We start from the raw sequence: 13,573 nt of genomic DNA on the forward strand, positions 1-13,573 counted from the left end.
GTGTGTTAATTAAGCAACCCAAAAAGTCATGAAAGGCATAAAGATAGACATATAGACCAATAGAATGGAACTGAGATTACATAAGCAAACCCATATATTTATGGCCAGTTGATTTTTGGCCTGAGTACCAAGGCCATTCAATGAGGAAAGAATTTTCTCTTCAACAGAGGTGCTAGCACAACTGGATTTCTACATGCAGAGGATTGAGTTGGATCTCTACCTCACATCATATACAAAAATTAATTTAAATTGGGTCAACAAGCTAAATATAAGCGCTAAAGCCATAAAACTTTTAGAAGACAACATAGGGGCAGTCTTCATGACCTTGGATTTGGCAATAGATTCTTAGATATGACACCAAAAGCAAGAATAACAAGAAGAATAAATAGATAAACTGGACCACATCAAAATTAAAAACTTTTGTACATCAAAGGACATTGTTAAGAAATTGAAAAGACAATCTACAAAATATTTGTAAATCATATCTGTGATAAAATTCTATATCCAGAATATATAAAGAGATACTACAACTCAACAACACAACCTAATTAAAATATGAGCAAGGATTTGAATGGACATTTCTCCAAAGAAGAAATACAAATGACCAATAGGTACATGAAAAAATACTCAACATCATTAGGAATTAGGGAAATACCAACATCATTAGGAATTAGGGAAATTCATACCAAAACTACAATGAGATACACTTTATATCTACTGGGAGGACTATAATAATATAATTCTTAAAGAAAATAGTTAATATTGGCAAGGACGTAGAGAAATTGGAATCTTCTTATGTTGCTGGGGGAATGTGAAATGCAGCCCCTGTAGTAAAGTTTGGCAGTTCCTCCAAAAGTTTGACAGAATTACCATAAGCCAGCAATTCTGCTCCTAAGTATATAACCAGAAGAATAGAAAGCAGGGACTCAGATACTTTGTATGTAATATCCATTGCAGCATTACTAATAATAGCCAAAAGGTGCAAATAATCCAAGTGTTCATCGACAGATGAGTGGATAAACAAATGTTGTATAGATGTACAATGGAATACTATTCAGCAATGAAAAAGGAATAAAATTCTGAAGTTTTTAATATAAATATTTATTAAGCTGAAATTTTCACAGTATTTTCATTCTTTTCTGAAATTAATCTACAAATAGCTCTACATAACACCAAAGCCAGTAATTTAATAAATAAGAGGAATGTATCACTTTGCAAAAAAAAGAAGCCTATACATTTATGTCTCTATATGATATTTGTAGAATCAGTTTCCCAAGGTTCATGGGAACTGAAGTGTACACACACCACATACACATACTACCCTTCATTACAGATGTACCTTGGAGATAATGCAGATTCAGTTCCAGACCACCACAATAAAGTTAGTATTGCAAAGGAGTGAGTCAAATTATTTTTTTGGTTTCCAAGTGCATACAAAAATTATTTTTTTACCATATTATAGTTCATTAAGTGTGCAAAAGCATTATGTCTAAAAAAACTATGTATATACCTGAATTAGAAAATACTTTATTGCTAAAAAATGCTAACTATCATCTGAATTTTCAGTGAGTCATAATCTTTTTGTTGGTGGAGGGTCTTGCTTCAGTGTTGATGGTTGCTGAATGACCAGGATGTGGTTGTTGAAGGTTGAGGTGGCTGCAGCAATTTCCTGAAATAAGACAACAATGAAGTTTGCCACATTGATTGACTCTATCTTTTACAAACGATTTCTCTCTGGCATGTGATGCTGTTTGATAACATTTTACCCACAGTAGAACTTCTTTGAAAACTGGAGTCAATCCTCCCAAACCTCGCCATTGTTCTGTCAACTAAGTTTATGCAATATTCTGAATCCTTTGTTGTCATTTCAACAATCTTCACAGAATCTTCATCAGTAGATTTCATCTCAAGAAACCACTTTCTTTGCTCATCCATAGGAAGAAACTCCTCATTTTTATCATGAGATTGCAGCAATTCAAACATAATAATAATGAAAAAGTTTGAAATATTGTGAGAATTATCAAAGTGTGACACAGAGACACAAAGTGAGCAAATGCTGTTAGAAAAATGGTGCCAATAGACTTGCTTGACACAGGGTTGCCACCAACTTTCAATTTGTAAAAAAATGCAATTATCTATGAAGTTCAATAAAGCCAAATGCAATAAAATAAGGTATCCATGTATATTCAAATCAAATGGATTTATATTAAGTATCAAGATAAATGCTGTGTAAAATTTATAACCATATACAGAAAATATGAATTGAATCATGAGTACACTGTTGATAATGGGTACCATCCTTCAAAAACCTTCGACCTTGAAAACATTATGCCAAATGAAATAAACCAGACACAAAAGAACAAATATTATGTGATTCCACTTAATTTGAAATATCTGGAATAGGCAAATTTAGCAAGACAGAAAGTAGATTAGAGGTCACAGGGGCAGGGGAGACCGGGGAATGGGAGCAATTGCTGAATGTTGCAAAGTCCCTGTTTGGGGTGATGAAAAAGTTTTGGAAATAGTGGTGATGGTGGCACAAAATCGTGAATATAATTAATGTCACTGAATTATACACTTAAGAACGGTTAAAATGACCAATTTTGTGTTACATGTATTTTACCACAATAAAAAAAAAAAAGTCATCAGAGACTCAGGTTTTTTCCATGTTTTCGCTTTGCTGTCCACAGCATCAACTTTATTCTAAAGCTATTTCTACCTTCCTCATCCTCCTTCCTCAGACAACAAAAACTGTAACTGAGTTATGAGACCAATAGAATCATAGGAGGGGAAGATGAATGATATTGACATGCAGATCACAGCCAAAAATAGTGATGTAAGATGTGAGTGATGTAAGAAAAGTAAGTCATGTCAGTGTGGATTTTGGTTTCCAGAGACACATCAGCCAGTGTCAGCCTAGGTTTGTCTGGAAGGACAGCAGGGCTGGAGTGGCAGAAAATTCAGGCCTTTCTGGGCCCCACCAGAGTAGTGCAAGCCTGTACTTGTAATAAGAATTCAGTGAGTGTCAGTCATCATCTCTAGAAAACTCTTGGTTTGTTAGAGGGTCCCAGAAAAGCTTGTAGAGATTTTAGAGCCTGATCCTGAATAAAATAAGAAATGGTTCTGGGTCTTAAGGAAGAGAGTCATGGTTAAAAAGGGTCAGTTTAAAGGCATGCACAGAAACCAAATGTGACATTTAGAGGAGACTAGATGTGGGAGAGGGAAGACTGCAGGCAATAAGGAGGAGATTAGGTTGATTGTAGATGGGGTCTACTAAGGGAGGAAGAGGGTTCAGCAACAGAGCCAGGCTTCAGAAAAACTGGGGTCTAAAGAATTAAGTCTGCTATCCTGTTCTCAACAGGTACTGGGAAGCCTACCCCCTGCTTTCTCAATCTTGCTCTCCTCCTGATATCCTGGTTATGGCCACAACTTTCCACCAATGAGAGCTATTCTGAGACAAAATATGGTATCAATGGGCAACATTCAAGAATATGGTCTGGGTTTCATAACTTTTACTCTCTAGAATTTAGCTCTATGGTCTTCACCAGAGTGGATATTTGTTACTGTTTTTATTGTTGGATAAGGATAAGGATAAGATGAACCCTTTTGGTCTTACTGGATGAGATTTTTATGATGAGTAGTGAAGGAAGACAATGAAATAACATCACTTGGGCCATATCATTATCTATATTGGGCTGAAAGCTGGGCCTGTGATCACATTCATCACTGGTGGAAAAGGTGGTTAGCCTCAGAGGAGAGTAGTATTAGGAAGGTTGAGGCAGGGGACTAAACCCTATCCAGGAAGTCAGTCAGAAGACTGATATCTATGGGGCTGAGTCTGAGGAAAGATGGGGTTCCCAGAAAGTCAAGATATTGTACTACCAGACAAAGACGCAAGTGTGCTCAAAGCACTTGTAATCAAGCAGGTCTGAAATATAAACAGAAGGCTGGATTTTGCTTACTCCCTAGCCTCAAGCTGACTTTTATAGCCTTTGTTGTTTGTTCTGCATGGTTTAAAGGTCTGGCAATTTCTACTATAAGCAAACGTCCTGATGGGCAGAAGTTGAGTGGATTCATTTAATGGTTCAGGCTCAAAGTCATGATGATTAGAGGGCAGAATGGTATATCCTGAGATTGATGAAGGCCTTTGGGATCTCTGGAACATATAATTCAGAAGTTTGATCTTCTAGGGTTACTTGAGAGCTGTGACTATGCTGAGTCTTAACCCTTTCAAGCAGGATCCCCATACTTTAATATGGATTAGGAAAAGGTATCCTGTCCTCTTGGTGATACAAGCCCCAAATGAGGGTACAAAGCTTGTTGAGCAGAGTTCAGGCTTGATTTCAGACTCTAGTCATTGTTTTAGGTGGGCATTTTTATCTGGTGAGCAACCTGCACAGCCATAAAGGATAGCTGCCCAAGCTTTACAGAGTACATGAAGTTGACCATGATTAGTAGATTTTGGCAAATCTCAATGTGTGAGAGTATCAAGTTCATCAACAGAAAGTATTTTGATTAGCTAACTAATGAAAACAGAATTAGGAAGACTTATTTTCTGTCCAATCTTAGATACAACGTTATTGTGCCCTGAGATCCTTGCTTTTTTTCACATTATCGTGTAAAATTGCTGTTTTAATTCAACTCGTTCAACTTTCTATATAAAAGGGTCTATGTGCAAGAAAGGTTTGATTTCATTTTAGCAAACTAACATCTTAATACCTGTTACCAAGTTTGGGTCTTGGTTTTTCTTGTGTCTGGGATAGCCTCAATTTGGGATAGGTGGGATTTATAAATGGAGGTGGGAATGCAAAGAGAATTTATGATCAGCTTGGAGCAAATATTGGTCTAGACTCAGTGTTAGAATGACTAACAGGAGGATTTTCCTGAAAAATTACTATTTCCTGTCACCAAAGGAAGTTAAAGGAGCTCTTTTTTAGATGAGGGGGTATTTTTACCTCTGCCTGGTGGTTTGGTTTTATTTTGCTTTTTTCTTTGCTTCTTCGTTTGTCTACTGTCGGATCAGTGAAATACCCATGTAGCCCCTCTACCAAACTTAATAGAAGATTAATGTCTTCATTAGGTATAGTCACACTCCTCAGATTCAGAATCTGGAGACATAGCTGCAATTCCTGGGATTTAGTATGTTCCTTAGATGTCTGTTTAAAGTTTTTAAAATTTTCCCCCCAGTTTTATTGAGATATAATTGATGTATAACATTATGTAACTTTAAGATGTACAACATGATGATTTGATACATGTATATATTGTGAAATGATCACCACATAAGATTAGTTAATATATCTGTCACTTCATATAATTATTTTGTGTGTGTGAGGTGAGAACATTTAAGATCTACCCTCTTAGCAACTTTCAAGTATCTAATACTATATTGTTAGCTGTAGTCACCATGCTGTACTTTAGATGACCAGAATTTATTTACCTTATAACTGAAAGTTTATACCCATTTGACCAACATCTCATTTTCCCCAACCCTCAACCCCTGGCAATCATCATGCTATTTTATTTCTATGGGTTTGACTTTTTAAGATTTCACATATAAGTGATATCATGAAGTATTTTTCTTTTTCTGTCTGACTTATTTTACTGAGCATAATGCCTTCAAAGGCCATCTGTGTTGTTGCAAAAGGTAGGATTCCCTTCTTTTTTATGGATAAATCATATTCCATTGCATACACACCACATTTTTCTTATCTATTCATCTGTCAATGGACACAGGTTGTTTTCATGTCTTGTCTATAGTGAATGATGCTGCAGTGAGCATGGGGATGCAGATAGCTCCAAGATAGTGATTTAATTTCCTTGGGATATATATATAGAAGAGGGATTGCTGGATCATATGGTAGTTCTATTTTTAATTTTTTGTCTAATTCTTTTTTATATCATTTAGATTTACAATCAGATATGTCATGAGTGTAACCCCCAAGTTATAGAATCCAGTCCACTAATTAAAGATTCACTGATTGCATACTGTATTTTAGGCAGTGCACTAAGAGCTGGAGTACAAAGTTGACCAAAAAGACAAAAGCAAGAAAAGAGACACTGCAATATGGTATTCATAGCCCTTTTTATAGGGTTCTGTAGTAGTGTGGGGTGGGGCACTGAGCCCAGTCCTGGGGAATTGGGAACCCTCTTTGAGAAAGTGAAGGTGTAAGACTTAGACACATGAAGATGTGCAAACCTTAGAAACAAGAGAGAGCATGGCACATGCAAGGAGCTACGAGTAATTAGGGAGGGCCAGAGCATGGGTAGAAGGGATGTAGTGGTAGGAAATGGGGATTGGTAGGAAGGCAAAAACACTAGTTAGGAGGCTACTATAGTAATCGAGAGGAAAGATGATGGTATCTTGAACTAAGGTAATAACTGTGGGGATGGAGAGAAGTGACAAAAGACATTAAGAATGTGGAACAAAGGGTTGGTATTTGATTTGAATATGAAGGGATGGGAGAGGGAAGTATCATGTATGGTGCCTAGGTTTTTGACTTGGGCATTTGAGTGAGATATTAGGGTTAAGTGACAAGAGGGAGAAATATGGGAAAGAGAGGAGTCTGGGAGCCTTCATTTCCTACTTGATAGCCTGCATGGTTATTCTTCCTAGTATTCCAGTCAGGTCTACTAGAGATCTAGCATCCCCCTGAACTCAGACTATTGCAAAGTTCTGGAAATCTCATTTGTCTCCTTGACGGCTAGAATTGTGCCCCTAGAAACAAGCCCACAGTCCCCACCTCCATTGGTTGGAGACCTCTCCAATATGGACAGAATTCCTTGGATCACAGTTACAATACACTAGGACATCAGTGTAAATTCCTTTTGAGATCCCTCTCTGCAATGGTAAGTCTGACAAATATACCCCTGGTACTAACAGTCTTATGCCTGATGTTACATGACCTTGACCTATGTCTTCACTCAGTTACTTTCTATTACCAGGCCAGCATCTCCAGTAATGAGTTTTTCCTTCCTTGGTAACCTAATATTGCCAATGACCCTGCAGCCTTGTCCCAAACTGGCCTAAGTGGTAACACTGTGGATAAAAGGGCATGGAAACTTAAGCAGCACCCAGAATTCTACGTTGCCAGCTCTATCCCTGCCTTTGACAGATGAACTAAAATGGAATATCACTGGAGGTGCAAGAAGGAAGGGTATACAGTAGTCCCCTTTATCTCCAAGTGATACATTCTAAGACCCCCAGTGGATGCTTGAAACCGGGGCTAGCACAGAACCCTATATATACTATGTTTTTTTTCCCATGCATACATAACTATGACAGAGTTTAATTTATAAATTAGGCACAGTAAAAGATTAATGACAATGACTAATATAAAATAAAGCAATTGTAAAAATATAATAAAGTTATGTGAATGTAGTTTCTCTCCAAAATATCTTATTGTACTGTACTCACCCTTCGTACGATGATGATGATGTGAGATGATAAAATGCCTTGTGATGAGGTGAAATGAGATTAATGATGTAGGCACTGTGATGTAGCTTTAGGCTACTATTAACCTTCTGATGATATGTCAGAAGGAGAGTCATTTGCTTCTGGACTGCAGTTGGCCATGAATAACTGAAACCGTGGAAAGCAAAACCGCAGATAAGGGAGGACTATTGTACTTCCCCATTATTTCCCTTCTTTCTGTCCCAGAGAGCACATAGTTGAAAGGTGAGCCCTCGATTAAGTACCAGTCACTTTTACCTTCCTAGCTATGGTCTGAAGCTAGTTCTTGGTCCTGTAAACTTAAAACAAAGAGCAACCCAACCAAAGAGAGATCTAATGAGAATTAGAAGGCTCTTAAGCCATTAAGTTGCCTCTTAAAATTCTTACCTGTGGTGAGTACACAACATTCAATACCTTTGCTCCATGTGCAGCCTCTCACAAAGCATTTAAAACCAATTACTTTATGTACAAGATTTGTCAGCGTGCTTGATTTAATGCAGCTCATTAAAACCTCATGGAGATAAGTGACTGATAGATCCCTGCTGGCCAGAGCACCTCTTCTGGTCAGGTTTTAACTGCTGACAGACAATGGAAAGCTGACTAACCAGCAGATATGACAAGGTTTGATATAAGTCAGAGGGTTAAAATCTGCACAAAGACTTTTTGAAAACCTCATAGGCTGCCATGCTGGGTAATCAGACCTTTTCCAAGGGGGGAAAAAAAGCATGCAAGGAGGTTGGGGGAACAGTCAAAGAAAAATGTCTTATGGTCATTTTCCCATGTGGAACTGTGGTATGGTTCTGGCAACTCTTCCTAGCCACCACATTTCCATTTCTCTGAGCAAAAGTTGAAGTCATAGGGAGGCAGAGGCATGACCCTCAGATAAGAAAGCATGAGTGGTGGGTAGGGAGGGGGTTGTCAATATCTTCTCTTTCTCAGAGATATTGTATCTGAGCATTAGAGCTATACTGAATATGCCTGCACATTGGGTTGTGCTGGCTTCTCCAGTGGTGGTGGAGTGGTTGACCAGAGTGCTGGAGCTGAGGTATACCCAAGAAAGAGCTACAACTTTTTGGAGTCCAGTAAACTCCCTGAACTAATGGTAGAGGAGCCCCTGGATTTTGATGGGGAAAAGGAGGCTCCTGTAACAGTGTGATACACCTCAGTTAGCAGGACGTGGGTCATGGCAGGCCCTGCTGTTTGACACAGGTAACTTCTGATAGGCGTGGGGATAGCCTCAGTCCTCAAGTAGCTGGCATGGCATTTTACAGGGCACCATGAGGGGGAGAGTTGTAACTTGTTTTTTTTTGTTTTTGTTTTTGTTTTAATTTTCACTTTTTATTGAAGTATAGTTCACATACAATATTGTATTCATTTCAGGTGTATAATATAATATAGATTCAACAATTATATACCACGGTAAGTTTAGTTATATCTGTCACCATACAGAGTTATTACAGTATTATTGACTATATTCCCTGTACTGTACTTTTCACTCTTGTGACTTATTTATTTTATAACTGGAAGTTAGTACCTCTTTATCCCCTTCACCTATTTCCCCCATCCTTCCAACCCTCCCTTCTGGCAACCACCAGTTTGTCCTCTGTATTTGTGAGTCTATTTCTGTTTGCTTGTTTATTTGTTTTGTTTTTTAGACCCCCACATATAAGTGAAATCCTTTATCTTTTTCTGTCTGACTTGTTTCACTTAGCACACTACCCTCCAAGTCCACCCATGTTGTGAAAAGTTGTAACTCATGATGGAGGTGGTTCCAAGCACCCTCTTCAGGATGTATGGGGACCATTCATTATCTGCTGGGGGAATGGTAAAGTGTTTATCACAGAGAGTCTGGAGAGAGATCAGAGGGATTCATTTTGGCAAGGGTTATAGGCAGTCACAATCTGGATCTGACTGGGTGTTGGAGAAAAGTTTTGATCACATACATCAGTATACATATATTTCTTATGTAATATTTATTGAGCTCTTTACTTTCAGGCATATTATATACAACTTCCTACTCTATATATTCACAGTGATGTTATAAGGTAGGTATTATTACCCATTAGTACAAAGAAGTTACAAAAAGACAAAGTAATTTTTTTATCCCAAAACATGTACTCTTAATCACTTTTTCTGCTGTCTTCCAGTTCTGTGTAGTTCATCTGGTAGCTAAGGACTTTAGTTCTTAATATTATGAGTTTAATTCGATGAGAACATATAATATTTTTTCAGTTGACTTATTAGACTCAGGCTGCTTATTGTAAACAGGCTGACTGATCAAGGTGAAGAGAATAAAACTGAGTGAAATACAGATGCCTTGTCTTTGTGTATAGGCCACTGAAACTGGTTTGCAGGATTGGATAAAGAAATAATGTGTGTAAAAATACCAAGCACAGTGCCTGGCACATAATGGAAGCTCAAAAATTTTTCATTTTTTTTTTTTTTATTCTCAATCCTAGAGTCATATAAATTTTATTTAGGAAGAGATGAAAAAGAAAATTGTATGAAGAGTCTAAAGACTAGTTTAGATTTTCTTTAAAAATGGAAGACTTTCTTTTAAAACACAGGATTTTAAAAGATTTAAAAAGATCTTTTTTAATCACCTCTAAATTTAGATGCAGACATTTTACCTGCAAGCTACTTGTGTACTTACACCCTTCCTTATATTAAGACCAGAAGCGTAGGATAGGGATGAATTAGGGATGGGTGAATCCAGCTGTACTCTTGAGTTCACTGAACATCTCAGATGATTTTTCAAATGTTTTGGGCTCACTGAAATCCAAAACAGGTTTCACCCATGCTTATACTCTTCAGTTTGGAGCATGTGCAATTTAAGGGAAATTTAATCCATATGTTTCTGATTCGTTTACACTTAAATAGTCAAAATATTGTTTTTAATAGTTATTTGATGCCTAAGTAGCCTTTTGAACCTTTTAAATAAGCTTTTAGAAGCCTGCATTTCTCCTGAAAACAGGAAATCATGTCTTTCCAAGGAGGTAAACTAATTTATACATCTGAAAATTCAGGTTCATTTGAAAACACCCAAAACCACAGTTTTTTAATGGCCTGTCTGCCTGGCAAATGAACACTCAGCTTTAGACTAAATGCTATTTGAATACACCTACTTCTTGCTGTATATTTGGACTGGACATCCATTTCAGTTGGTGTTGGGCTATTTTGAGTAGTGGATTTAGGGTCCTGAAGCTTCAATTTTACCTGATTTTTATTTTGGTACAATTATTTTTGGTTTTAATTTTTTCTAGCTCTCTGTATTTGTAAACTAACATGGTTACTTATTTTTTCCAAATATTTCATGCATGATGAATTCTTTTTGTATTTTCCTTTTTTCTTCCTTTTCTTGACCAAGCATTTTATATTTTTTAAATAAATGAAAGTATCTGATTTCCAATAAAACTGTGTAGAACTTCATTTGAGATATGTGCATTATCTTTCACCTGTATGCCCAGAGACTGAGTAAAATCATGGTAGCCCAAAGGAAATTAGGCGACACACCTTGCAAAGAAGAAAGAAAGAAAGAGAGAGAGAGAGGGAGGGAGGGAGGGAGAAAGGGAGGGAAGGAGGGAGACAGCGGATGGACATTAGAGGGGAAAAGAAGGAGTTTAATAATTTTACTTATCTTGTGAATTTGTTTTAAATGGGTAAGACGCTTAGAGAAACTGTACCCCTCTTTCCTCATTAAATACTTGTTGAATAAATGAGCAGAGTTTTTAGCTTACATGTATGTATTCTCATATAGCCATTTCTACTTCAAAGCATTTGCAAAAGCTTATTATTAATAGAGATGTAGATTGCCAGCACATGCTTAGTCACTAGCTGCATGAACTTGGATATATCACTAAAGCTCTATGTGTGCATTTCTCTCATCCCTAAAATAGAGATTAATAATATGCACATATTAAATGCACATATATCTCCTATTACAGAACCTAAAAATAGTAAGTTCTTAGTTAATGGTGGCAAAAACAACAACAAAACAACAAAACACCACATTAAACAAACTTTAGGGAGGAGGTGCTTACTATATATGAGGCACAGATTCATTCCGGCATTACAGAGTTATAGTCTCTGCCCCTAAGGAGTTCATCACTATTACTATATATAGTTTTATAAATGCTTCAACAAAAGTTCACCTAGAGTGATATTGAAGTCCAGTTGAAGGGTATTTAGACTTAGTAGGTTAGGAAAGGCTTGAAATGCATCACCTAAGGATAAATAGAACTTATCAGTAAAGAGGAAAAGGGTAGAACAAAAATGGTGTGACAGGTAGGGGGAACAGAATGCAAAAACGCATGGGAGCATGAAATAGTTACTTGGGTAGTTTGACGTAGCAAACTCTGGGAAGTTTACTATAGCCAGATCATAGGGCTTGACTTAGATGTTCACATTTTTCCTGATGGTAGTAGAAGATCATTGAAAAATTCTAAGAAAAGGAATGATACCAGATTTGGGCAGTAACTCAGCAGTCAGAGAGGTGCAAGGACATTTGAGAGTAAAATGAAGTTTGCTTGAAGTTCAAACCACAACTGTTCTTCCCAATCTCTACAGATTTGGTTGAGGAGCAGGGAAGAGAAGGGAGTTGTTGGATTTTGTAGGCCCTTCTGGTTCAAAGTGTCTGCATCTGCTGAATTAGTTTAATGTATGGATTCTCTCCTTATCCTGCACATTTCCTTAATCTTTATTGTGTAAAACCAGATGTAGAGCTTAGTTACTTTTTTCCTTTTTGTTTCTTTTCTCTTTCAGGGAACAACCACTTCAAATTTATCCTATTCTACCATGAAGACTACTTGTGGGAAGACAGGAGGATATTTTTTGCCTCCTGCAAAAACAAAGTCCATCTGGTGGAAGTGTGGGTAAGTAATAAATTGGAGAATATCAAGATAGGAGGCAAGTAGACCAGGTAGGAAGCTATTATCGGAGAGCAAAATGCTGAAGACCTGAGGTAAGGCAATGACACTGGCAGTAAGAACGGTAGAAAAGAATATATTTGAGATGTATTTAAAAGAGGGAATCCATGGGACTGGACTCAGTGACTTAATCAATCTGGGGCAGTGGTACAGGGGAACATGATAGTAGAGAGGTGTGAAAAGATTGGTAGGGGATGCAGGGCTCTGTTTGTCATTCAGGATTTTGTTTGGGGTAAGTGAACAGTTAGAGGTGACATTCACTGTTTGAGATACAGAAAGGAATGCCTATTTGGGGAGAAATTTAGAAGTCCAGTTTTGGGCAGGTTGGGATTGAGGTACTAAATGGAGATGTTACTAAAATACTTAGATGTGTGTATCTGGAATTTGGAAGAATGATCTGGACTGGAGAAGCTAGGTTTGGGAGTGGATCATTTAGGAACTATTCTCAAGTGCAAGTCTAATAAACTCAGCTACAGGAGCTTTGCCAAAAAGTTATTTTTCTTAAGTAACAAGAGCCCAGAGTAAAGTAGTTGAGGACTAGTGTGGTAGTTCCATGATTTCACTGGCATTTCGGGCTCTTTTTAATCTTTCTCATCTATCATCCTTAATGTCTATGGTCAGGTTTCCTAGAAGCTGTGTTTTAGGTGAGGATTCAGGTCATGAGTTTCATTAAAGGAAACTCTTCTTCAGGAAAAACCTGTAAGGGAAAGTGTAAGGCAGGTTAGAGAAGGGAAAAGAGCAGGTGGTCTGACCAACTGAATTATTAAAAGTGGACCATGCATGGAAGCAGTAATGAGTGTGTCATGAACCAAAGGTTATGACTAATCCCATTCTATGAACATATGGTCCAAGGAAAAATTAAAAGAATGGATGAAGAGAGGAAAGAACTCAAGGAACATAAAGCTTTTCTTTCAAGTAGCCTGACTTTGAAAGAATGAAGAGTAGGGAGGCTTGAGGGGGGAGAAGGACATGGGTTAAAAGAGAATTTTAAATAATAGAGCTGCTTATGGGAATGTGCTAAAGGGGAAGAACTGGTAGAGAAGGAAGGTTGAACATTCCTTCTCTACCAGTTCTGGTGGAGTGATATCGACGAGTTGACTGGGATTCCGGAGTACAGATCAAACAATTAGCTCTGGATACAGGGAAGGACAACTTTTTACTGATCTAGGAGGGAAAGACATTGAAATTCATGGTG

General features: G+C 37.5%; 1 long non-coding RNA gene across 1 annotated transcript in view; it reads left to right on the forward strand.

Moving 5' to 3' along the window:
• The window catches only part of LOC135364163 (uncharacterized), a 263,059-nt gene that overhangs the window by 80,998 nt on the left and 168,488 nt on the right, over positions 1-13,573 (forward strand). Inside the window, exon 2 of the long non-coding RNA XR_010410896.1 lies at positions 12,215-12,324. This is a non-coding gene — a long non-coding RNA (uncharacterized LOC135364163). The remainder of the gene's footprint in view (positions 1-12,214; positions 12,325-13,573) is intronic.

Source organism: Mirounga angustirostris, unplaced genomic scaffold, assembly GCF_029215605.1.
Source record: "Mirounga angustirostris isolate CCGP_5_RB_7025 unplaced genomic scaffold, mMirAng1.0.hap1 SCAF_4, whole genome shotgun sequence".
Classification (NCBI taxonomy): domain Eukaryota; kingdom Metazoa; phylum Chordata; class Mammalia; order Carnivora; family Phocidae; genus Mirounga; species Mirounga angustirostris.